Source organism: Ambystoma mexicanum, chromosome 8 (genome assembly GCF_040938575.1).
Source record: "Ambystoma mexicanum isolate Mex_15411 chromosome 8, UKY_AmexF1_1, whole genome shotgun sequence".
In the NCBI taxonomy this organism is placed as follows: domain Eukaryota; kingdom Metazoa; phylum Chordata; class Amphibia; order Caudata; family Ambystomatidae; genus Ambystoma; species Ambystoma mexicanum.
Window position 1 is genome coordinate 865,697,536 of NC_090929.1, and position 25,130 is coordinate 865,722,665.

Here is a 25,130-nt window from a genome sequence, read left to right on the forward strand (position 1 = left end):
AATACCCACACCGTACAGGAGTGTCCAATTGCACCACCAAGGAGATCGGGAAACGCAAACGCCCGACCGTAAGGGGAACCACGGTTCGGGATCCTATGGTTAAACAAGGTTCCTCACAAGTTGTCCATACATCGACTTGTAACAATCCCTCGGATACTACCATGGTGGTTGTAAAGGTATCGCTAACCTTTGGGAAACAGGTCCTACAAGATATCCCGGTCCTTATTGATAGTGGTGCAGCAGGGAATTTTATCGACGATCACTGGGCCTCTTCTCATGGTATCCCACGGTCTTCAAAGATAGAATCCATTCCCGTGGAAAGTGTTGATGGCAGTCCTTTGACATCTGGACCCATTACGGATCATACCGGTCCCCTGCTTATGTCTATCTCTTCTCATCATGAACACATAATTCTAGACATCATCCGAGCAGCACACCATCCTATTATTTTGGGCATACCATGGCTCAGGAAGCATAACCCCTTTATTAATTGGACAGCTGGGTCCTTCTTTTTGGGTTCCGAATTTTGTCTTGGCCACTGCATAAAAGATCAACAAGAGGTTCTGTTGGATACTAGTTCTTCCTCTTCTAAATTTCAGGGAATCACAACTCTCAATCAAATCACAGGGCTGCCCAACATGTACTATCAATATAAAGAAGTCTTTTCCTCCTCTGAGTACTCACAGTTACCACCTCATAGACGAGACGATTGTGCCATCGATCTAATACCTGACCAACCGTTACCCTTTGGTCGAATGTACATCCTGTCTCATAACGAAAAAGAGGTGTTACGAGAGTACCTTAGAGTAAATCTTATGAATGGGTTGATTACTGAATCTACTTCACCGGCAGCTGCTTCCCTATTTTTTATATCTAAACGGAACACAACTGAACTTCGCCCTTGCATAGATTTCCGGGGCCTCAATAAAATCACTATACCAGACAAATATCCGATGCCCCTGATACCAGATATTCTGGAAGCAGTCAGGGGGGCAAGATTATACACTAAATTGGATCTCAAGGGAGCATACCATCTGATAAGAATCAAGGCCGGTGATGAATGGAAGACGGCTTTCCGGACACCGTTTGGTCATTACCAATACCATGTTATGCCGTTCGGGCTCTCTAATGCCCCGGCGATATTTCAACGCTTTATGGACCATCTCTTCGCTGATCTACTCTTACATAATGTAATAGTGTATCTGGACGATATTTTGGTCTTCTCCTATACTCTACAGGACCATGTTAAACATGTGGGAGAGGTTCTTCGTCGTCTACATCAAAATCACCTATTCTGCAAATTAGAGAAATGCTCCTTCCACCAACCACAAGTCACTTACCTGGGTTATGTTCTATCGGCAAAAGGGGTAGCTATGGACCCGGAGAAGGTTTCCGCCGTATTGGATTGGCCTGTCCCGACCTCAGGGAAAGACATCCAGCGTTTTATCGGCCTTGCCAATTTTTACCGGCGGTTTATTCCGGGATTCTCAAGCCTGACTAAACCACTGACGAATCTGTTAAAAAAGGGGGTGTCCTTTTCTTGGCCTGAGAGTACTGATCAAGCCTTTAAGAGACTTAAAGATCTGTTCACGTCCGCCCCTGTTCTGCAGACACCTGATCAGAATCGCCAGTTTATCGTGGAGACTGATGCTTCTCAATATGCTTTGGGAGCTGTTCTTCTTCAGTCTGATAATGCCGAACAGGAACATCCGGTGGCATATCTATCTAAGACCTTGGCACCTGCAGAATTAAACTACACGGTATTGGAAAAGGAGCTGTTAGCCATCAAAAGAGCATTCGAAGAGTGGAGACATTTACTACTTGGAGCTAAGTACCCGGTGGAAGTTCGAACGGACCATCACAATCTTCGTATTCTACAGTACGCCCAGACTTGCAATAGTCGTCAGGCCCGGTGGGCTCATTTTTTTTCTCCTTTTAGGATCACTTTCTCCTTCATACCTGGGAAGGATAACGTAATCGCTGACGCTTTATCACGTAAAGAACAGCTCCCTAATGATTCCTTTAGTTCTGAACCGATTTTTCCCAAGATGGCGTTAGGGTTACATACCTCCCAGGACTTCCTGACACGTCTGAGGGGTCAATCCAAATCAGTTGGAAAACCAGGCATGTCACAAGGGACACTACCCACATTGGTCAAGGAGGATGGATGCTATTTCCTAGGTCATCGGGCCTTCATTCCTACAACCTCCCTCCAGAAGGAGGTATTGGATATGTGTCACAAATCTAAGGTAGCGGGACATCGTGGAATCACCTCCACACAAGAAATGGTTTCTCGCTGGTTCTGGTGGCCGACTCAACGGGAAGACATAAAACGATACATTGGATCCTGTCCGGATTGTCTTCAGAACAAGTCTCCCCGAAGGACTCCAGCAGGACTACTGGTCAAGATGCCCATTCCATCACGTCCTTGGCAGATAATCTCAACGGATTTCATCGTTGATCTTCCCCCCTCAAAGGGGTGTTCGGCAATAATGGTGGTGATCGACTCCTTTACAAAAATGGCTCACTTCATACCTCTGGCCAGGATTCCTACAGCGGCCGTTATGGCCCGTATCTTTACCAATAACATCTTTGCGTTACGTGGCCTACCGGATACAATCATATCTGATCGTGGAACACAATATACCTCCCTCTACTGGAAGCACATCTGTCAACATCTCGGGATTTCCCGTGCCCTCAGTTCCGGTTACCACCCTCAATCCAATGGGCAGACGGAACGGCTCAACCAAACGCTAGAGGGATATCTAAGAAATTACATTTCGGCAGCTCAGGATAACTGGAAAGATCTACTTCCATTGGCAGAGTATGCTTACAATAACTCCTATCACTCCTCCATTCGCACTTCTCCTTTTTTTTGCTCCTACGGATTCAGTCCCTCAGCATTTCCGATACTAAAAAGATCGGAACACAAATTTCCTGATGTAGACCATTTAATGAATCAAATCAGACAAGGCCACAAGAGGGCTAAAGATACCCTAGTGCAAACCCAGGATAGAATGAAGAAATTTGCTGATCGTTCTCGTTCTCCTGCACCTATCATCAAATCAGGAGACAGGGTATGGTTGTCTTCACGGTTTCTCCCCAGACGCCTGGTACCGTCCAAACTGTCTCCAAGATACTTTGGTCCTTTCCGGGTGGATAAACCCATTGGCAGTGCTGCCTTTAGACTTATTCTTCCTAAAACCTGGTCCCGAATTCACCCTGTTTTTCATGTTTCTCAATTGAAACCGGACAATCGAAATTCATTTCACCCAACGATAACGACTCGTCCTCCCCCTATTTTGGCCTCATCTGGTCCTGAGTTTGAGGTGAAGGGGATTTGTGATTCCCGTATGCATCGGGGACATTTACAATATTTGATCGATTGGAAGGGTTATTCCCCTTCAGATCGTACCTGGGAGCCGGAAGACGCTGTGCATGCTCCTCGTCTCGTGAAACTATTTCACGCCAAACATCCTGACAAGCCGGGGGGAGAAGGACCTAAGAAGGGGCATACTGTAATGATCGTGAGGACGAATCATTCCGCTTCTACCTATTCCAAGATGGCCGCACCGGTTTATGGCCGCGGCAGCCCTAGCGGCGGTCTAGTTGTTTCCCTGCCTCGAGCCACGCAGGATGCGGAAGTCGATCTCTCTTCGGCATATCAGCCGGGAAGTCCTGGATACCGGTGCGTTGCTACTCTCATAGGAGTACACGGACGCTCAGTGAGTATAGCTCGTTCAGTCTTTACATCTCATTGTTTCCTCCTTCCTTCTATCCGTACCATGTTTTCTTCCTATTTCTGATACATCTGTTCATTCATAGAATCCGGAATACGATCGGATCGAGGGTATCGTATTGGTAACCATTAAGCCACGCCCCCACAGTCCGCGGCTAATATCGACTTTACTTCGTGCTCCCCTTAAAGGTAAATTTCTTTCTCTTACACTCAGATACTCCGACCCTTGCCACCCGACCTTCTTTGATTCTTAAATTCTTTATAACTTGTTTCCGTTTCATACAAAGGAATAGTTCTTGAACGGACTCGGTTCTCAAGGTTCCTCAACTACTAACTCCGGTCTAGATGTTTGGATGGTAACTCTGTTTTCATAATCTCACCATCAGTCCTTATTGTGTTGTTTTCTCACCTTTGAATTGAACCTTGTGTTTTCACCCTTATACCTCTCCAGCATTTAACCAACACCTAACGTTATTATCGGAACCCGAGGTCCTTCAGTTTCCTCCTGTCTGCCTCACCTTTACCAACGCTCCCCAGCAGCTCTTCATAGGGTTTTCTCCCCCATGAGGGTTTCCCTGGTTTTCCCACGGTCGCCAAGTACTTAACTGGGCTCCGAGGGAGATGCCAGGGGGATTCCTATTTTCTACTGGGAAATCTTTCCATTCTTTCTTGTGAAACCTGAAACTCCTTGGGAGCCACGAGTTGGACATTCATCTATTACCAGGTAGGAGAATCTACGCTTTCTATGTTGCAATGTCTGAAGACTGATGAATTGCCGGAAACGGTTTGTAGTAAACATTACAGTGGGTCACTGATTTAACTCCAGCCAAGAGCTGGAGGTAAATCAGGCCCCAACTGTCAAAAAAATGTAGGATTTACCGGCAACGATAATACTGATGCCAGTAATTCCTGCAATCCCTTCCATGGAGTTTTATAGACTCCATGGAATGTGGATTTACCACCCTTTCCACCACCTGTAATATGCAAGTAATAATGGGATATAAATTGGCGGAAACAGTATGTCGGTTATAATGACCCCCTACATGTTTCAATATGTAGACTGGAGAAAGAGTGAACGTCTTAGATTTTATTGTGGAGAAGAGTAAATGGATTGCTAAAGATAAACTAAGTATATACAACATATACAAAATCTTTGCAATGAGGACATGTTTTGAATGAAATAATTTTACAAAACTCGGAATGACATAAACCCTTGTTGCAGAATATAGAGTGCCACCTCTTGATCAGACGTTCCTTGAACAAGTTGCCTCTTCAGATCTGACCAGAGCCTTGAATCATGTTCTGCTATTAAAATTCTCATTACAACACCTACATCTTTTCTTGAACATTTTTATATCACCCTACAGTTAATACATCTCTATATTATACAAGTTTGCTGAGTGCTAAGTGTGAAAGTCTATTGGACGATAGCGCTATTTTTATCCTGATTGTAGAGTTATTGTTTAAATATTTTTAGTGCTTTTAGGTTTAATACATTCATTTAATTTTTGAATTTCCTTTTTCGAGACTTTCATGTTTGTATTTCTTGAAGTGCTTTTTATTAGACAAGTCTTACTTTATTTTATTACCAATGGAATACTAAGCGCTTTGCTCAGTTTAGCCATGAAAGTTAGGGATATGCTAATGTGCTTAGTGTCCCCACTGTTAAAGCATGGGCATAAGCATTTGAAGTCTTTGCCTTCAAGATCCTTGGGCCTCATTACAAGTCAGCAGTTCCAGAAACAAGGGTGGCAGTAAATCCGCTGGCACCGTTGTATCCGGACCGGCTGATTCCAAGTTCTGCACCCGGACCGTTGTATCCGGACCGTCTGATTCCAAGTTCTGCAGGCGGTAGGTGTCACTCCCGCCAAGTCTGACCTGGCGGATGTAACATGGGGATGGGGACCATGTAAACACCGGTTCCGTCTATGACAGAGCCGGTGTTTCCATGTCTGCCTGCAGGCGGGTGGTGTTACTTCCTCTAGGTCAGACCTGGCGGGAGTGACACCTCCTGCCTGCAGGACTTGGAATCAGCCGGGACTCCATGGAAATGGGGCTTTACAGAATTCCGCCTCCAGAATTACCGGGTCACTGGGGTTGTAATGCCCCGGTGATTCTGGCAATCACGGAGGCCAATTGGAATGTGAGGCCCTTTGTAATGATTCAAAGTGCTAGATGTCTCATGGTCATTTGTAGCAAGGTCCAGCAGGATAAGCAGATAGACCCCACCTTTTTCCAAAATTGAAATCCGCATTGTGGGCAGATTGCTATGTAATAGTAACATCCTGATTGGTGACTCCCCTACATGCTTCTTATTCAAGACACATTTTGTGTCTGGTCCACATCTAATAGTTTTTAAATAAAATGAGAACATAAGACAAGTCAAGGGAAGGTATTTTTTTTTTAACCAGAAAGTTTTTACAAATTCAATGTAGTTGGTTGTTAAAATAATTTGAGCCTTCTTGTGGGTTGCTGTGGCCTGCATAATGGTGTTCTTGCGTATTCTTCTTCTAGAGAGAAGCTTGTTCAGTATGGTTTTTTCACCTTGTTCAAGGAAGACGATAACCTTTGTGTGGGTTTTATTTTCTTTCCTGTTTCACTGTTCACAGCGCAAGATCAGTTATAAGGGAAGCCAATAGTTTATGGTGGGACGTCATCTAGAAGTTCACTCCTCTGTCTTCTCAGTGGCAACTCTGCATACAGCTTTTAAATTGTACTATTTTGCAAAATGTAAGATGTTCGTGTTTCTGCTTTTTGTTTGGCTTTTGATCTTATTTTGTATCAAATAATAGTGCAAGGGAAGGTATCTAGAGGTGCTTCATACAGTTAATCTAAATCTACTTTAGCTTTGGTGCCTGCCTGGTTTAGGTATTATGTGATCTAAGATTGATCATGTATAGTAAGTTGATATTGTGCTGTGCTGTGTCAATATTCGACGTTTAGAGGCTCCCTTTACATCAGAATTACCATTTTACAATCCACGATCTGCTACACAATTGGATTAAACTCTTGTGATGTTTCATTCCTGGTGTTGGGTTAATCCAGCAGATGGAATCCAGTAGATCTTTGCTGTCAAATGGGCAAATGGCTGGAGGAGGGATGTTAATTGCCTTCACTTGTAGCAGGCTTCCAAGTGCTAGAGATACCTTGTTTACACACCACTGCTGCAGACTTCCAAATGTTAGAGTGGGCAAAAATGTACACAGCTGCCTCAGACTGCAATATGTTCCACCATGTGTGCTTGTGGGCTGGAAGAGCTCTCATAAGCCTTCTCTACGTAGTAGCAGGTGACTATCAACTGCCTTCCCTGAGAGTTCCTGCTTTATGATTCTGTGACCAGTTGTTTGTCCTTGCCTTGAGACCTTTTGCATCTTGCTTGTCATAAATCCTGAATACTGTTATAGCCTACCAGTTTTATGCGCTTTCGAGGTCCTGTTTTTGCTTTGGGAACACTTATTGCTGCTGTTCTGCGCAGTGTTCTGTCCTGCATCAACTAAAACCTATGTGGGTATTTGTACTGCTTCCTAATTTCCTACAAACACTCTGTTTGCCTGTGCTCTCCCTTCCCCCCACAGACTCCTTCCTGTATTGCTACAAACACCTTTTTGTGCATGAGCCTTCCCCTGCACATACCCCTTCCTGTATGACTACTAACAACTTGTTTGGTTGTGAGATTCTAGCTCACGTGCCCATCCCTGTATTGCTGCAGGCACTCTGTTTGGTCTATGAGCTTTCTCCTTCTTATCTTGCTACTTTCATCCTTCATACCTCTGTAAGTTCTGCCTCTTTCTATTTCTCTATGCAGTTTCAGTTTCTTGCTTTACTGTCTGACTTTTAGTGTGCTGCATTACTTATTGTTTCAGGTATTCCCCCGAGTTAGCATCTATCGCCTGTTTTGCTTGCACTTTGAGCATTCTAATATCCCTACAATGCTAGATTTCTTAGTTCCTCTGCATTCTTCCTTGGCAGTCGCTGATAGTGATTTTGATTCCTGGCTCATGATTCTATTATGAACTGGCATTTCTATGTTAGTACTTGTCAAGACCGTTCTTTAGTTTCTATTTTCAGTTTGTGCATGTTTCAATGTTTTCTGTCTCTCCTGTGCCTCGTTATTTCTATTCACTTTTTTCCAAATGCATAACACATCTGCCTACTGTTATCATCCTTATTGTGGTTATTACTATATTTAATGAGTGCAGCCCTGAACGTGTGAGTGCTGTGCCTCCACTCTGCATCCATTTACAGTCTGACCCCTGTTCAGGCTTCCTATAAAATCAGATAAAGGGAATACTGTTGATGCCATATGTTACCTGGCTTAGTATGTGGTCTCCAGATTTACCCTAACACTGTGTACAACTATCTCTTCAGCATGTCCAACCCATGACACCCCGGTATGATGTTGATCGTATTGAGTTGTATCAACTTTGAAGATTAATGTTCTTTTTACTAGACATTCATATGGGTAATATGTCTATGTGCTGATTAATCCACAATACTTTTAGGAATGTTGACAAATACATCTCCAGTTCAATTTTGATAGTCATAGTGTATGATGCAAGAACACTAGGTAGATAAACTCATAATAGCTTGTAAGATGGCTGAGAGCCAAGATTATGTTTCTCTGAGGAGTTATAAGCTTTGTTGAATTTTCAGAACTCATTCTTCAAATACTGCTATAGTGGTACAATATCACTTCACTAATGGTTAAGATGTCCTAAATGAACGGTTACATAAAATAACCATAATTTGAAATGCTGAGGGTGATAAATAACGTACATGGGCCATGCTATCAGCATGAATTCTGCCGAAAATGCAACCATAGTTCAGTGTTAAACTATCACCAGCAAAAGAAGTTACATGCAGTAAGACCCCTGTGGAAAGTAAAATAACAACAATTCTCGATGATTATATTAATATTGTGTAACAACACATCCCACACAATTTGCTTTGAAGCATTTGCTAGTTGGGTATATATTTCTTTTTATAAAAAAGCCTTACAGAGCACATGTTATTTTACTGGCAATTACCACCATTTTTAGCACTTGCAGCAAATGGTCAGTAAGTATTGGTATCAGAAGAACATTCTTGCAGTCTGTTGGCATTTGGCCTTCTGAATATGAGCGTAATCTACCACTGTTGATATTTATAACTTCCTAAAGGCAGTACCATTAAAATTGCTTAGGCAATGATGTCCATTGCATCCTGTAGCTTGACGCTGTCCATTGATAATTGCCAGATCGATTTGGAGGAGGCATTGAAAGATTTCCTTTGCAACTATTCCTCTAGCTTTGTTTTATTGTGCCTGTGAATAACATACTGTAGACAGACAAGGCAAACTGGGACTGGAACATTAGTACTGCCTGGCAAAAGGTGCTTTTGCTATTTGGTACCAAGCCCAATACTTTGCTTCTGAATTCAATGCAATCTAACAACGCATAGAAGCAGATATGGAGTGTAGAATGTAAAAGCATTCCTGATCAAATATAGAGCTATGGAACATATATGTGTGTATTGGAGAAAAGGAGTGGTGAGGATGAGTTAGGGGTGGTCATGGTGTGTTCCTATGACATACGCCTACGGATAAACTTAAATTCATAACAGGTGAGGGAGACAGGTAGGGCTGGAGTAGTCAGTTACGTGAGACAGCATGACCTTCCTCTCAGGATTCTTTATGTTGGAAAACCTCTCCAGTTTCCCTATGGACCAGTCTTCCAGGGGCAGTATAGAGAGAGATCCGTGGACTCTGGATGGGGCTAAAACAAGCTATGCTCTGCAGGTGAAATCGGTAGGAGCTGTGGATTTTTGGGGATCAGAATACTTCCCTACCGGTGGGCTACCTGAGGATGAGTCAGTTACATGTCAAGCCACGCAATATGCAGCCGACATTTCCGTGTCCACATTGGCCTCTTGGAAGAACCTTCTTGTTTGGAAATCTCTGGAACAACACTATAAACTAGTCTGTCCAAAAAAGAAAGGTGTGAAGATGAGAGAACCTTTCTTTGTGGACTGTATGTACAGGTGTGAGTTGGAGAGTTGAAGACACAGAAAACACCAATAAAGCATTGCATCTTCTTGTGTGGTAGGAAGGCAGTGCAGCAACAGGTTGTGGATTGAGATTTGATAGAATTGTGCATCTGCCCCACAGCGAAGGGCTTTCTTATAGCAGGGTTTGGACAGATTCAGTCGCAATGTCATCAGACTGTGTGCCATATGATCACCCCTGCTCCAACCCTATTGGCCTCTTAGGGAGAGTGCTCTCCCAAGTTTGGAGCAAGGTGGAGAGCATCTTTTATTTAAAAAAAATTGTGGATAGAGTACATCACCTCACACACCTGTACCCTCGACTCCTGTCCTTAGTGAGAGAACAGAAACCATTTACACATTTCTGTGTGAGCTGTAAGGATTGTTGAACTTTAATTTCGACATAAGATACCTTCCAGCTCAAAAGAGATTGTAATGGTGACAATTTGCAATGGCAGTTGCAAATTGCAATATCCAGTTTGTTCATTGTAACCTAGCACATTGCACTTTTGAAGCCTATCTCTGGGAGTAGGAATGCATTATCTTTCGAGACATATGATCCCTCCTTTTTTCTTGATCTGTTATTTTGTGCTTCATGTGCTTTACATTTGGAAAGATGTGGATTAAAATAAAGGGACAAAATGAAACATATGAGCACATGTATAATAGTACTTTCATGTTTCTTTCAAAAAGTGTATTAGAACATGATTCTTTAGATACTTGTATTGACCATAGGAGATATTGGAGGGTAGCTATTACACTGCACTAAAATTAAATAACAAGATAGCCATTGTATTGCACTTGAAATAATGGCGAAGGTTAGCCAATGTTTTGCACTTAGAAGAACTGTGAATGTCAGCCAATGTATTACACTTAGAAAAACTGTGAAGGTTAACCAATGTATTACACTTAGACGAATTGTGATGGTAACCGATGTGTTGCACTTAGAATCTTGTTGAGGATAACCAATAAATAGAACTTAGCAGAATGTCATGCAACAGTCCCCCGACCCACTAACATCGCTCCAATATCCTCCTTACCATAAAACACAGAACTAAACCCATCATAACTATACTACTGCAAAGCATAAGCACTACAAACTGGACACACAATGTAACACCAAACAGGAGAGCAAGCCAGCCACACACAAATCTCCACACACACATACACCAAACAACACAAAACGAATGCCGACTAAAAACAAACCAGGACAACATGACCGGTTTTTCTGAAATTAATCTACCATCAGCACATCAAAGCTCTCTTGTATCTTTCCCTCTCAATCCCACCGACTAATCCCTCCTAACACTATTTCCTTTTCAGATCTTCCAGGGCAACTGGAGCCTACAAAAACTAGTCTTGGTGTGTGGAATAAGTCACAATAACATAACATAACATAAAACATCAATTCGGCTCTATATTCAGCTTCTGCCGAATACTTGACAAACGTTTCCATATTTGGCCAAATACTTATTTTGTAAGGCACAAACAGCTTTTGTAAGTTTCACAGTCTTAAATCTAGTAGCATTCCCAAGTTTGGCTGAGTAGAAATCCAGAGTTAACGTATTCAATGATAAATCACGTTTGATCGTGGATACTATTATTATTCAGGCTGCGCTGCAGTTCCTAAATCCTACATAACATAGGAGGGACTTAGTTTCCCTTAGTTGGAAAGGTCATTGTGTTTATCTTCTTGCTTTAGCTGTGCTGCAAGGCTGTGGTGAAGGGTCGAGAAGCATGCTGTAGTGTGGAAGTATGGCTCAATATAGTCCGGGGTGGAGCACTGTACAATGTCACGTCAACGGTGGAGGCAGCTGAATTTCAAGTCAGTATGGTACATCACTCACAAGTCACTATGAAACTAATCATCCTTTGTTTAAAGCAGATTCTATACTTAAAGCAACATGGTCTAGTTTTTAGTTTGAGTTATTAGGTGACAGAGCCACCTATAAACCACAACTATAGGATTATAGAGCAGATAGGGAGACATGGCATTTGAGGAGCGACACAAAGCTTGTAAGTGTTGTTTGGTTATTTGCCCACCCATTGAAGGCCCTTGCCCTGCTAATCCCTATGGCAGTTCTCAACCAGTTCCTGCCACTCCCCACCCAAGAAACCTCCTCATGGGAACTCTTTCAGCTCGCTTTAAACAAGCCTTAGAATCAAATCTTGTGCTCAAAGTGCCTGCCAGTGTTTTTTCAAAGCATCTGAGAGTGAATAACTTAATTGGAGTTGTATATACACTACTGCTGTAATAAAAATGTCAACTATGTCTGTCTTCAGCAATTAATAAACACTATGCGTGTACTTCAATGAAGTTCTGTTAAAAACAAGCATTGGTAAAGCCAACCGTTTTGGCTTGTGTATACGTATTAGGCATTTGCCAGACACTGCTATTAAAGGTCCAGGTACTCTGACCATTTTGCACCTGCTACCATCAATGGCCAGTTAATACCACTATGCTGTGCCTGGCAAGTGCTTTTTCCATGACTACACAAAACCCCAAACTGTTTGCATTAACAATGCTTGTTCTCAAGTTGTGACCAGTAACTTGTGCCAACTATAGAAATGTACACACTGATTAGTTATCCACTGTTAATCGCATGTGACCAAATCGTGTTAAATTATTGAAATACGAGTGATCGATTAACTCTTCCAGCTAATACCATTGTTTTTTTTTGTGTTGGGTTTACACAAGGTTTGCTACTATTTGCTCAAATAGAGCCTGCTTTTTTTCCGAACTACAGTACAACCTTTACATACCAAAGACCCTGCAGATATGCTTATATTTAGCGAGTGATGCTAAAACCGCAGGTGCAGTTGAGTTAAGGATACAGTTTTCTTTGAAGTAACACACTAAAGAAAACTCAAAGCACCATATCCCTCCAGTCTACATTAGAGTACTACAGAACGTTTCTGTTCATTTCCTTTGCTGAGCAGATCCGAGAAGCTTTTAGTCCTGGTTCAAAGCAGGTGACTGGTCAGCAGCGGGGACATGTACACCTTAAATCAAAAAGTGGGCATTCATAGGAGACATCAAAGATGACCTAGCACTCCAATGCCGTAGTTGGAAACAGCTATTTCCAAAACAGCTTGACAGGATAGAAATAAGCTTCCATCAATATGATTTGGAAGCTATTCATTTGGGGGTTTAAACGTATAAGCTTTTTCCTGATTGATTACTATGCAGTTGATTTTATTCAAATGGAATGTAAAGCTATACTGAATAACCTTGGAGGTGTCTCACATTTTAGTCGACAACTGGAAGGGCATACAATAATCTACTTTATTGCATACGAAGATGTTCAAGCTTTATTTTGTTATATTAGTTGTATGTTGCGTTTTATGTCATTATTATTATTATTCTTATTATTATTATTATTATTATTATTATTATTATTATTATTATTATTACTATTATTATTATTAATAATAATAATATTTTGAATAGCACATACCTAGCCCAGAAGCAACAAAGCACTGTTACAGGTCATGAAGAAAATATTGTTAGTGAGAATTTAACAACACAAAAAGTAAACACTCGTAATAATTATCACAATACAAACTATGGTTGGGGCAGCACAAGATAGCCATAATTTTGGTTACACCAAGGTGTTGTTTCAAGAGTATAGTCTTTCCCAAACTGAAGGAGGATTGGAACACTCTGGATTGCCACCAGAACTGAGATCCAGAGGACCGGAAAGCATCATTTGAAGGAATGTTTGATAGTTTCTCTTTGCAAGCTGCCTAGTTTTCAGTCTGGTGATGGTCTTGCTTCAAAATGACCGTGTACCACTCAATGTTTTTAGTTTGCACGTCAGGTAGTGCAGCATACCGGTTGTAGCTGTCTTGTAGGTGAGGTACATGGTTTTGAACTAGATCTTAGCCGGGATGGGGAGCCCGTGCCATTAGAGCAAGGTGGGGGCATGGAAAATGTATACTTAGAATGTAATGCAAACCCTACACATTCAGAAGCACTCTTTCAAATGCAGTTTTCACACTTTTTTCCACACAACCCATATTTATTTTTAAAAGAAAACCCTATGTGACCATATATTAGAAAATATTCAATACAGAACAATCAGCCATTAGGATAAACTATGGGCAACTGGAAAACGAGAATGTATAATTGCATTTATTAAAGCCACAAAGTAATACCCTCCACATGTCCAATATTAGAGTCAATCTCAAAATGCAGTTATTTGTTGATACCCTTTAAGGATTATCTAAAATCTTGTAGTCAAGATGTGTATGTAAGCATAAGAACAGGAAACAGTGTAAAACACCCTGCATACATACACAATCCAGACTGAGTTACATAGAACGATACATATATTTATATGCTTTATAGGTAATAAATTAACTTATATCAGCTCCCTAGTAAGTTCTAATCGGACCCAGGACATTAAACCTTGCTCCGTAAAGTATTTAAAGTTTATTAACTCTTTCAGAAAGATTGACAAAGAACAGTCAAAGGACAGATACATAATGTGCAACAGTTGTGTTGTTGACACAAGATAAAGTTACACATGAAGGAATTAAGTAAACAGAATGCCATCTGGGTAAAGAGATTGGAACAAGGCAACAGATGTATTCTCCCTCCTACCTGCAGTCTTACAGTTGCCATTGCATATGCAATATGTCTAAGGGCCCCATTTGACTATAAGACACACCACACATTTATATACCTTCTTTCACCCTCAGGAGTACATTTACCTTAAGACCTCGACCAACGCAAAACTACACAGTTTCCTAAGACCAAATGGGTCAGGAGTGGAAAAACAATTGAATTATTTACCTTAAAGGGCCTACTGTCCTGATTCCAATAGCAGGTTCCGTAGTCTAGAAATCAAGCATTGTTCATGTACTGGACAATATTCAACAAGGTCACAGTCTGCCCATGTGCACTTTTTTATTCTTGATTGGCAAGCAGTCCACCAGAACCCTGGTCATGTTTCAGTGTCTTTGCCTTGGTTGTGCTGTGGCTGTGTGATGACCCCAATTGGATCCTTAGTGGTCTTTCACTCCCCATGGTTGGCAAGATGTTTAGCTCCCACCGCTGGCCCTGGAGGACTCTCTTGCATGCTTGTGCTACTTTGGGAAACCTGGCTAGGTATTCTCCTCACAGTACCACTGGTAAGATACCCTTCTCAGCGTGGGTGCTCACTATATGTTGCTTTGAGTGGTGCTAGTGGCTTAACCACCGGCATCTTATTCTGGATTCACTCTACAAATGTTTTTGGTGATATTCTGCCCTAATTAGCTCCATTACATTTAGCAATTGTACACCTGAGTCACTTCACCTCTCTACGAGATATAGCACACTGCCCTGAACACCTTTTCTTCTACTCTCTGACCACCAAATGTAAGTCTCCTGAGCAGGCCTCCTGCCCTTGCCTCTAACCACTATTGATCCTTGGATAAAGATCTTTCCCTGCTCTTGGCTTCAATGGAACCCTTCCTCGTCCAAACATTAAGGCTCCTGCACTACTGCACTCACCCTCCTCCTACCCCCCTCACAATCTCACTGCTCTGAAATACTGTCTACTCCCATACACAATCAGGAGATTTCTGTCACTTTCTATATTGTGGATAATTGGGCAACAGAGGCAATGAAGGCTTTGATTTGGTGACCTTATTCCTATGTGGCCTTCTGACTATTGTAGGCCACCTAGAGGCATCTCCTATCCATGTGGATTGTGGGATGTATTGACCCACTTTTGCTCTGCTATGCTGCATCACTCTGTTATGATGGTGCCCGAAACAGCAAAATGGCTGCAAAACCTTTGTGCGCGCCATAACCCCTGAAAATCGTGCTTTTCAACACACAAAAAGATGGCTGCCCAATCTGCCATGCATGTTGTCCGTGGTGGAACAGAGCTCTCACTACTGGAATGTGTCACTCGGCTCCACAACAATTGAAAGTGGAGTGCAGAAGGAAAAAGCAGTGCTTTACATGACAAGATTGCTTGAAATCACTTTTTCTTTGCTGCTGAAACTTCAGAATGCCGATACAGAACACCTTCAAATATTCAAAATTCTTGCTGGGTGCTACAATTCACTTGGTTTAAGGAATCATTGTGAACTTACAATGTCTTGAAAAGCTGAGAGCATAAAGAGATTTCCACAGCAAAAGTGGCCTGCCTGTGGATCTGTCAGAAATCACTGTGCAGTAGAGGGCTGCTGCAATGACAGCTATCAGTGGCCTGCTGATTAAACTTTAACATGTATAAACTGAAAGCCACATTGTAATTGTTTTGATCCCATGGTTTAAAAACTTGAATGAGAATTATAGCTGCTATTTAATAAAACAAGTTGCTTTGTGCTAAGGAAAAGTTAACAGAGTTAACAATTAAATTAAACCTGGCTGAAGCTGCCAAACTGGAATAGCAGATTTTTCTCACAGAAGGAAGGTCTTTCCCCCCAACAGGAAATCACAGAGAAGTGTTAATTACAGGGTAGGAAAGAACCTGGTCTACCTGGTCTACAGAGGCAAAAGGAACACTGACAAGCTGCAGAGCAGGAAATTCGAAGTGTGAAGACAGCCATAAATGGCCTCTGCAAGGAACAAACTTGGGGTATGGCTCCTGGGCTTCCAGGGAGATACCAAGAGGTGGAGCCAAACAACCATTTGTTGCTTAACAAGGACAAAGAACACATTTTAAAAAGACTGATAACTTTCTATTAAAAATTGTGAAAAATATAAAAATAACAGTGTTAATGTAATTTCTGGCTGCACGGGTGAAGAGGCGCCAGAACTATGTGACATGTTCTGACCAGCAATGGCAAGAAATGTGATTTTACGCAAAATGTATTTCCGCTAGAATTGTGAAACTTTATACACTTATTCCCATGTTGAACACGCACACTTGTAGAAATTTTCTTAAAAATTGGACATTATGTTCCTACTGAAAAGGGCAAAATTCTGTGAAAGGTGGAGACAAGATCCCACAGCTACGGGGTTTTGAGGAGTAGCTGCTATGTAAAATACATAATCTGTATATGGGATTTTTATAGAGGTTGCCCATGTGGAAATATGTATTTTGCCAAAAGTAGATTTTGTGTTCCAGGGGCTAGGGGTGGATTGTCAGCCTCATAAAATCACACCGTAAAGATGACACTCTGTTTCGCTCCTCCTACCAAGGCAGAGAGTAGACTCTAACCCAATCACCATTCAAAGGGGCAAGCTTAGGCTAAACCGGCCCACACACCCCCTTTACATTGTAATTTCATAGCATAAATAGAGACAGATTCACTCACTATCCTGATGCTGGCGGAGCACCCTGCTGCTGAACTCGACATCTTCCTTGCTCCAGACTCCAGAAACTTGGCAAAGAAAAAGACCTATTGCATATCGGAACAATTCTGAGCTAGGCCTCAAATTCCAGAACAGAACCCCACAAGCCTAAGGGGAAGCATCATAATACAGCTGGGCTGTGCTGTTACTGCTGGCCTACTGAATTAAAAATCCTCAGAACCAAGAAGGGCAGATCCGATCCAGGCCTCTGCCATGCAGTGACCAGAACGCCTTGCTGAACCTGTCCCGTCCAATGTGATAAGCCGTCGGTCCTAAACCAGATACAATTCCCTGACCAGAACTGACAGTTCCATTTAAAAACGTATCCAGTGAGTATAAATAGGAAGAAATGTGTCACTAGCATATGTACGTTGCATAGTCTTATCCCTATCTTAAACCCATCTTATCTTGTCTTCAGAACCTGTGTTGTTAGGAGTATCTTTGCATGGTCTGAAACCTCTGTCCAAACCATCCTATCTTTCCTCCAGAACTAGTGCTGTTAAAACTATCTTTGCACTGATCCTTTTCTCTTCTGAAGAAGATGAGTTTCCTTAGCAGGCAGTCACCCTGATCGAGTGACTGTGTTCCTGTGTGGTATTCGTTTTGTTCATAGTCATCCTCTAGTGTAAGCAACCCATTTGTCATTTTAAAGGTGCATTCCTGTTTTCCATTCTTGTGCCTATCTTGAAAAAACAACCTCCACTAAAATGTCTGTAACTCCCTCAGTTTTTGTGCTAGAAACAAAATTTCAACTTCTGCTCTTAGCTAACATTCATATCTATCGATAGCACCTAAAACATTCCAAATCAATGCGATTCTCCCGTTATTGCGAATATCGTGCAGTGAAAAGTTTGCCACAAATTTTCGTTTTGGGGAAATCTTTACATGTGTAAAACAGCTTTTAATTGCTTCCTACTTGAATTTTAAGATTTCAAATGTTTTCCTGGGATTAAATCATTACTTGTGTTTGTGTGCAACTATCCAAAGCAGCTCCCATAAGAATGTATAATCATTTCAGCAATTTTGACCATATTTGGTGTTTTTGCCCAGTCCATTTTAAAGATAACTTTTAAAGCAGTCTGACAGCTTGACAGTCAATTCCGTTTCCTCTTGTGTTTGAAAGGGTGGAAGTGGGATTGATATTCTATTTGAATTCGGCCATTCCTGAATACCTGCTCTCTCCTCCTATCTCTTTACACTACCTATTGGGAGTTTAGGGGTGTGCAGGGGGAACCTCTAACCACAGTGCTATCTGATCTGAACCTGCACACAAGTATTATTTTTGTGCTGAATTGTTTTGCTCACTACTTACTCCTTGTGTATTTAAGAGATTATTCAGTGTTACATCACCCCATTGTTTTTTTGATCAAAGATTTTATTGGTTTTCAAGGTTAAAACAAGATTACAAACATCTCTCAACATTCCAGGGAGGGGGCATGAGAGGGGGGGAGGGAGAGGGGGGGAGGGGCGGAAGAGGGGGAGAAGGGAGGGGGAAGTGCCAAGGAAGGGGTGTGGTGGGAAGAGAGCAAAGTAAACAAAGGAAACAACAATAACAGTCAGCTTCAGGGACCTTGGTCCAACAGACCGTCAAATTTCACATAGGATGATTTCATGGCACAGGGCGCTCTTAACAAAGTCAGTATTTCCCTTTCGATGGGTCTCACACAGTCACAATGGATACAGGGTTGGCCTTGGCCTTCAGCCGTCCTCTTCCCATCTTCTCCATATTTTCCCTGCCTTTTGGGGGCACCCTCTTGCTTTTTACAACCTGTGCTCCATTGCTGCACATATGTCCACGTCCGTGACCCACTGGTCATAGCTGGGTGTGGGCTCCGAGCCCCATAGCTGTGCAATGTTCCGTCTAAGGACTGCAAACCCGGTTGACCACAGCAGTTTCTCATAGCGAGATAAGTCAGTTTCCCCGGAGACCCCCAGAAGCAATTGTTTCGGGCACCTCTGTATCGTCTTTCCCAGAACATTAGACAGTTTATCGCAGCATTTCTGCCAGAGCAACTGAATACTACTACACTCCCACAGTATATGAAAAAAGGTACCTTCCTCTCGCTTGCAGCGTAGGCACTTTGTGTCCGCGGCCCTGCCCCATCAGAAGAGTGCCACTCTCGGGTAGTAAGTGCGATGCAGGATCTTCAACTGGACGAGTCGGAGTCTCGAAGAGATGGTAGTTTCACGCGGGTACATCAGGGCCTCTCAGGGAGGGGGAGGGTTCTCCTTCTATAGAAGGGTTCTCCTTCTATTGTAGGGCTTGGGGCATACCGCGGCCGCTACAGGTGGATATGTGCAGCCTGTCATTGTCTGTGTGTGTGTACAGTGGGAAGATCTATGGTCTGACTTAACTATCTCTGTGTGGCACAGGATTGACAGCCGTGGTGAGGGCTGGGGGGGTTATCACCCCCCTAGGTCTTCCGGTAGGTCCTACGGTGGTGGTTGGCGGGGTTCTCGCCGTTGGTCTGGCGGAGGTCTTCGATTTCTTCTCCTATTTTCACAGGGGCGGACCAATCTCCCTCTATGTTTTGCTCAGCGCAGCGCCAAGCCTCTTTATGGTCACTAAAATGGACTGTTGTGCCTTTATGGTAAATCTTGAGCTGTGCAGGGAAGAGCAGGCCGTATTTCACGCCCATTGTGTGTAGCTGTCTTTTCAGGGAGTCGAAGGATTGCCTTGCCCTTTGCACTTCTCTCGTTTAATCCCTAAAAAAGGCGATTTTGGAGCCATTTAACGTGACCGCTCCTTTGGCGCGCGCATGTTGCAGCAGGGCGTCGCGGTCTCTGTAATTTAAGAATCGTGCTATTACAGTTTGTGGAGGGGCACCAGGTGGTGTCCTGCCCGTGGGTACCCTGTGTGCCCTTTCTATGGAAAAGAACTTGGAAAAGGCATCAGGCTCGTACAGGTTGGAAAGCCATTGTTCTAGAAAGAGTTCCATGCTGGGGCCCACTGCCTTTTCAGGTATACCCAGGATGTGCACATTATTGCGCCTGGACGTGCCCTCTCCCTCTTCAATTCTGTCTTCCAGCACCTTCAGTTTGGACATTTTGTTATGAAGCTGCTGTTGCACGGTGTTCATCCTGTCCTCCGTGTTGGAAATGCGCTGCTCAGCTTCCCCGGTGCGTGCTGTCAGTTTTTGGAGGTCGTGCCTGAGGAGGGAGACATCCATGCTAATTCTGTCCATATTCTGCTCCATGGACGTGCGGGAGTCGGTAATGGCAGCCATGATGTCTTTGAGCGATATTCCTTGGTCCGTCTCCATGTCATCTGAGAATTGTGGGTGGTGTTCAGTGCACTGGGGAGGAGGAATAGTGTACTGATCCATTTTGCTTTGGGCATGAAGCTTCCTCGGCCTGTCTTTCACCATGGTGCCCAGTCCGCCGTGTACGCTATATGGGCCGATGTGGGCGCCCGTCTAGCCATTGTTCTAGAAAGAGTTCCATGCTGGGGCCCACTGCCTTTTCAGGTATACCCAGGATGTGCACATTATTGCGCCTGGACGTGTCCTCTCCCTCTTCAATTCTGTCTTCCAGCACCTTCAGTTTGGACTTTTTGTTATGAAGCTGCTGTTGCACGGTGTTCATCCTGTCCTCCGTGTTGGAAATGCGCTGCTCAGCTTCCCCGGTGCGTGCTGTCAGTTTTTGGAGGTCGTGCCTGAGGAGGGAGACATCCATGCTAATTCTGTCCATATTCTGCTCCACGGACGTGCGGGAGTCGGTAATGGCAGCCATGATGTCTTTGAGCGATATTCCTTGGTCCGTCTCCATGTCATCTGAGAATTGCGGGTGGTGTTCAGTGGACTGGGGAGGAGGAATAGTGTACTGATCCATTTTGCTTTGGGCATGAAGCTTCCTCGGCCTGTCTTTCACCATGGTGCCCAGTCCGCCTTGTACGCTATATGGGCCGATGTGGGCGCCCGTCTAGCCAGCTTTTGCCTGCGCACCACGCTGCCAGGTGTGCCTCTAGTCTCTTTTACCTTGTTGGCAAATCGCACCCTTTGTTGCTGCTGTGCTCCAGGAATATGTCCTCACTTCAGGGCCGACGGAACCGCCTGTCGCCCAGCAGCAGCACGCCTCCTGGGGCAAGGCATGTCCCTCGCTCTCACACTGGCCCACGGGTCCACGCGTATAATACTGGGGTTGTCTCTCCGGGCCACCCCGCTCCCGGAGGGCAGGGCTCACAGGGGTGCACGGTCCTCTCTCCCCTTGCAGGCCTTCTTGACTTCCCGGCCCGTGATGGTGCTCGGGCCAGTCCCCCGCGGGGCGGGATCCGGCACGGGAGGCCTAAGCTCCACTCTTCGACAGGCTCTCCTGCTGCTTTCTTGTCTGTGCTGTCCTGCAAGAGCGTGTCCGCTGATCGGGACCTACCCGGGCCTCCGCTGGGTCTGCACCTTTCTCCCACTGTGATCGACCAGTCCGTTGCGGTTTTGCCACCGTCTCAGCGTGGCCTCGCTGGGTGTGCACAGGACGTTCAGCTGTGTGCGCCCATGGCCATTTTGAAGGCGGGCTGGCTGCTGTCGCCACAAAACTTCACACGGTCGTCTCCGGAGAATCCGACAGCAGTTCTCTTCGATCTTCGCTCCGGATGTGCCCAAGGGTGTTTGCTGTCATATCGGAGTATTTCCAGCTCTTATTACCCCTGAAAACAGGCTTTTTTATATCAGGATGTTAGTGCGGCCGCAGGAGCTGAGCAGACGCACGTCTACTGCATCCCGCGGTTAGCCACGCCCTCATCACACCATTGTTGATTGTTGTGTACCTAGTAAAAAATGTGATTACATTTTAAATACATAAATAAATATTTACATTTGCAAGCCAGCCTGATTCCTGGTTGAGTGTGACTGGGGGGCTCCAGGAGAAGGGCGTGATATGAGTGGTATATCGTTCCGAATAAAGAACTTTTAGACAAAAATAAATAAGGGTTTCAGTTGTGCACCACATGCTAGGGACTGACTTGGGTGTGTGCCGGATGGAAATCACTTACAGGATGCCCTACCCCCTTGTCTCTGGGTGTGGGAAGTTGTGTTGTGTGTCAGCCTGGCCCTCGCATGAGCCCACCATGTCAAAGTTAGGCTGGGGAATCATGGACCATCTGAAGCCAGTACTCCATTTACCATGTTTTAGGGGTATTGGCTCTCCCTTATGTTAACCTGCATGAGCTTGATGTCACTGCAGAAAAATGTACTGTAAGGCACAATTTACAATCCATGGCTTTGTTTAACCAACGTGCTTTGTGCTGGGAGTTCCGCACCACACAAGGTGAGCCCAAAGTATTTTGTGGAGGATTTAGAGACAGTTAATGTTGACAACCCAGAGAAACATGTATACATAATCCTTGCAGGGTTCTTCAATATTCAAGTAGAGATTGCCTCCATGCTCCACTATGCTATATCTGATACTCTTGATATCCTTGCCCCTGTCATGAGAATCCGCCTGAAGCCCAAAGCCAAGTGCAACTCCTGGTACAACTCTGACCTTATCACCCTAAAACGCAAGTGCAGGGTGGCCGAGAGGAAATGGCGTGCTTCATGTACATCCTCTGACAAACTGGCCTGCCGCCTGCTCCATAGGCAATGCCGGCTTTCTGCCATAACCAAGAAGAGAGCTCATATCCAAGCCTGCGTCTCTTCGGCATCAAACAACTCGGCTGAACTCTTTAAAATCTGCAAGGAACTGGTCAATCCTGCCGCAGTCTCTACCTCTCCTGTCCCTTCCCAGGCCCTCTGCACAGCACTGGCTTCTCACTTCATCCCTAAAACTCAGGAAATCCTGTCCTCACTCTCCTCCTATCCCCTTCCTCCCCCTCTCCCCTGCTCCTCCTCTGGCCTTTCTTCTGCAGCCTCCTCTCCCCCTCCTTCTCTGCCTTTCCCCTGTTCTTTGCTGATGAGGATTCTAGACAAGTCTGATCTATGAAAGTCTCATCAAAATAGGTTCACCCCTGTTCCTCCAAAACCATAAAGGACCACATTGACTCCCTTGTGCACCCCCTTCTTAAGAAACCCTCTGCTGACCCCTCCTGCCCGGCTAACTACCGCCCCATCTCCATCACTCCCTTCCTAGGCAAGCTCCTGGAGAAACTGGCCATCTCCCAGCTTAATCTCCACACTGAATTGTTAGGGAGAATTCTCTCATAAAGCTAATTTCCCAAACCTAGTGAGTCCCCCAGCAGCTTTGCTGGATTTTTGGGGTTTGTTTTTTAATCCTGCTAAGAGTGAGACTCTTTTCCTCCCACTCTTAGGCATGATTTGAGGTATGTCTTTGGCTTTTTGTGTGCCTATGGGCCATGGGGTCTTTTACTCCATAGGATATCATCTGTTTTTGTGTATGAGTTCCACAGCACCCTCAGTGCAGTAACACGGGGTGTCATAGTGACCCCCAAGCATAGACTCCATACCCTGGGACTGACTAATGTCTCCCAGGATATGTGAAGTCACCATTGACTTTACTAGTCCAAAATTGTGAACAGAACCAGTACAAACAATCATATTGTGGAAGTACTGGAAGGGGTTAATTCGATTGCTCCAGGGTCTGTTTCCAAGGGGGCACTGTCCAGTCCCCCCTTGTCGAGTTTCTGGCTGGTGGCAGGGGTTACCACGCAAAATATTCCACCGGAATATTTCCTATGGGATTTTCCCATTGATTTTAAATGCACCACTTTTTGGAGCAATGTTAAAGATACCGCCGGTTTATTTATTTAATATTAAATCACTGGTTGGGTTTTTTACCAGAACTCTTTTCTAAAACGGCATTTGTGTCCGTCTCTGTAACTCCAACCAAGGTCGGGACCTTTTTTCCACTTTTTGGCAGGCTTCTCCACAGAAGCCCTCGAACTGGTGCCCCTCTGTCTGAGTTCCACATGATATGTGGCTGGGGGAATCGGCACCCTTTACTGCGTTGCCTTAGCAAGTCAAGTCACACTCTGTTCTGATTGGCCCAGTGGTGAGCTGCCCGGCTCACCACTTAGCATGTTTGAGTTGGAACTTGCTTTTGAGTTATAGTGCTAGTGTATTTTCTAAAGTGTGTGTTAAATAAATAATTATATACTTTTGATAACAAGCTCTGGTCAGTGTGTGCTTGCTCTACTGTGTTTTTGGCCCTATTGTGTATCCTCTGTATACTGCCGAACTCTTCTTGAGAGAAGTCTGACTGCTCAGCCACAGCTACCAGGTAAATCTGGGTGGTATAGACTGCTAATAATTGGGTTTACTGCTTACTCCTGTAGTCTTAATCTTTTTGCAGTGTTCCCCAAGGGAACTGCACAGGATTCTGCCTAACATGAATCTGTTGGCTGTCTTCATGACCATCAGTCTGGATTTAGAGCTGCCAGAAGCACGGAAACTGCTCTTCTCAACATCCGTGAAGACCTGCTCTCCAACCTTGACTCCAACACCCCCTCTTTCCTCATCTTGCTTGATCTCTCTTCTGCCTTTGACACTGTCAACCATGCCATCCTGCTCAATCGTCTCCGTGTTAACCAGGGTATCACTGGTCAGGCTCTGGCGTGGCTTACTTCTTTCCTCTCCGACCGACCCTCCCAGGTTCAACTTGGGTCCTTCCTCTCTGCTATCTTTTTCTCTACTTGTGGTGTCCCCCAGGGGTCTAACCTCTCTCCCTGGCTTTTCAACCAATACCTGGCACTGTTGGCCCACCGCATAGCTGCTCTCGGCCCCAACTTTCAGTGCTACGCGGATGACACTCAGCTCATCTTCAGGCTACCCTGGGCCTCCTCCTCTACCTCCCTCATCTCCGACTGTCTGTCTGCTATCCAGGAGTGGTGCGCCGCCAATGACCTCTGCCGTAATGCCAGTAAGACTAAGATTCTCCTCATCGGCACACCCACTCCCTCGTTTCCTGTATTTCTCTGGCTGGCCTCTCTTGGCCCCCTTCCTGCTCCCACTTGCAAGGCTAAAAATCTCGGGGTCGTCTTCGACTCTACACTCTACTTCTCTCCTCACATCTCTGACGTCTCTAAGAAGTCACACTACAGGCTACACCTCCTCCGAAGTATTCTTCCTTTCCTCTCCTTCCCCCAGAAGCTCACTGTCTCCAGAGCTCTGGTTCTGTCCATGCTGG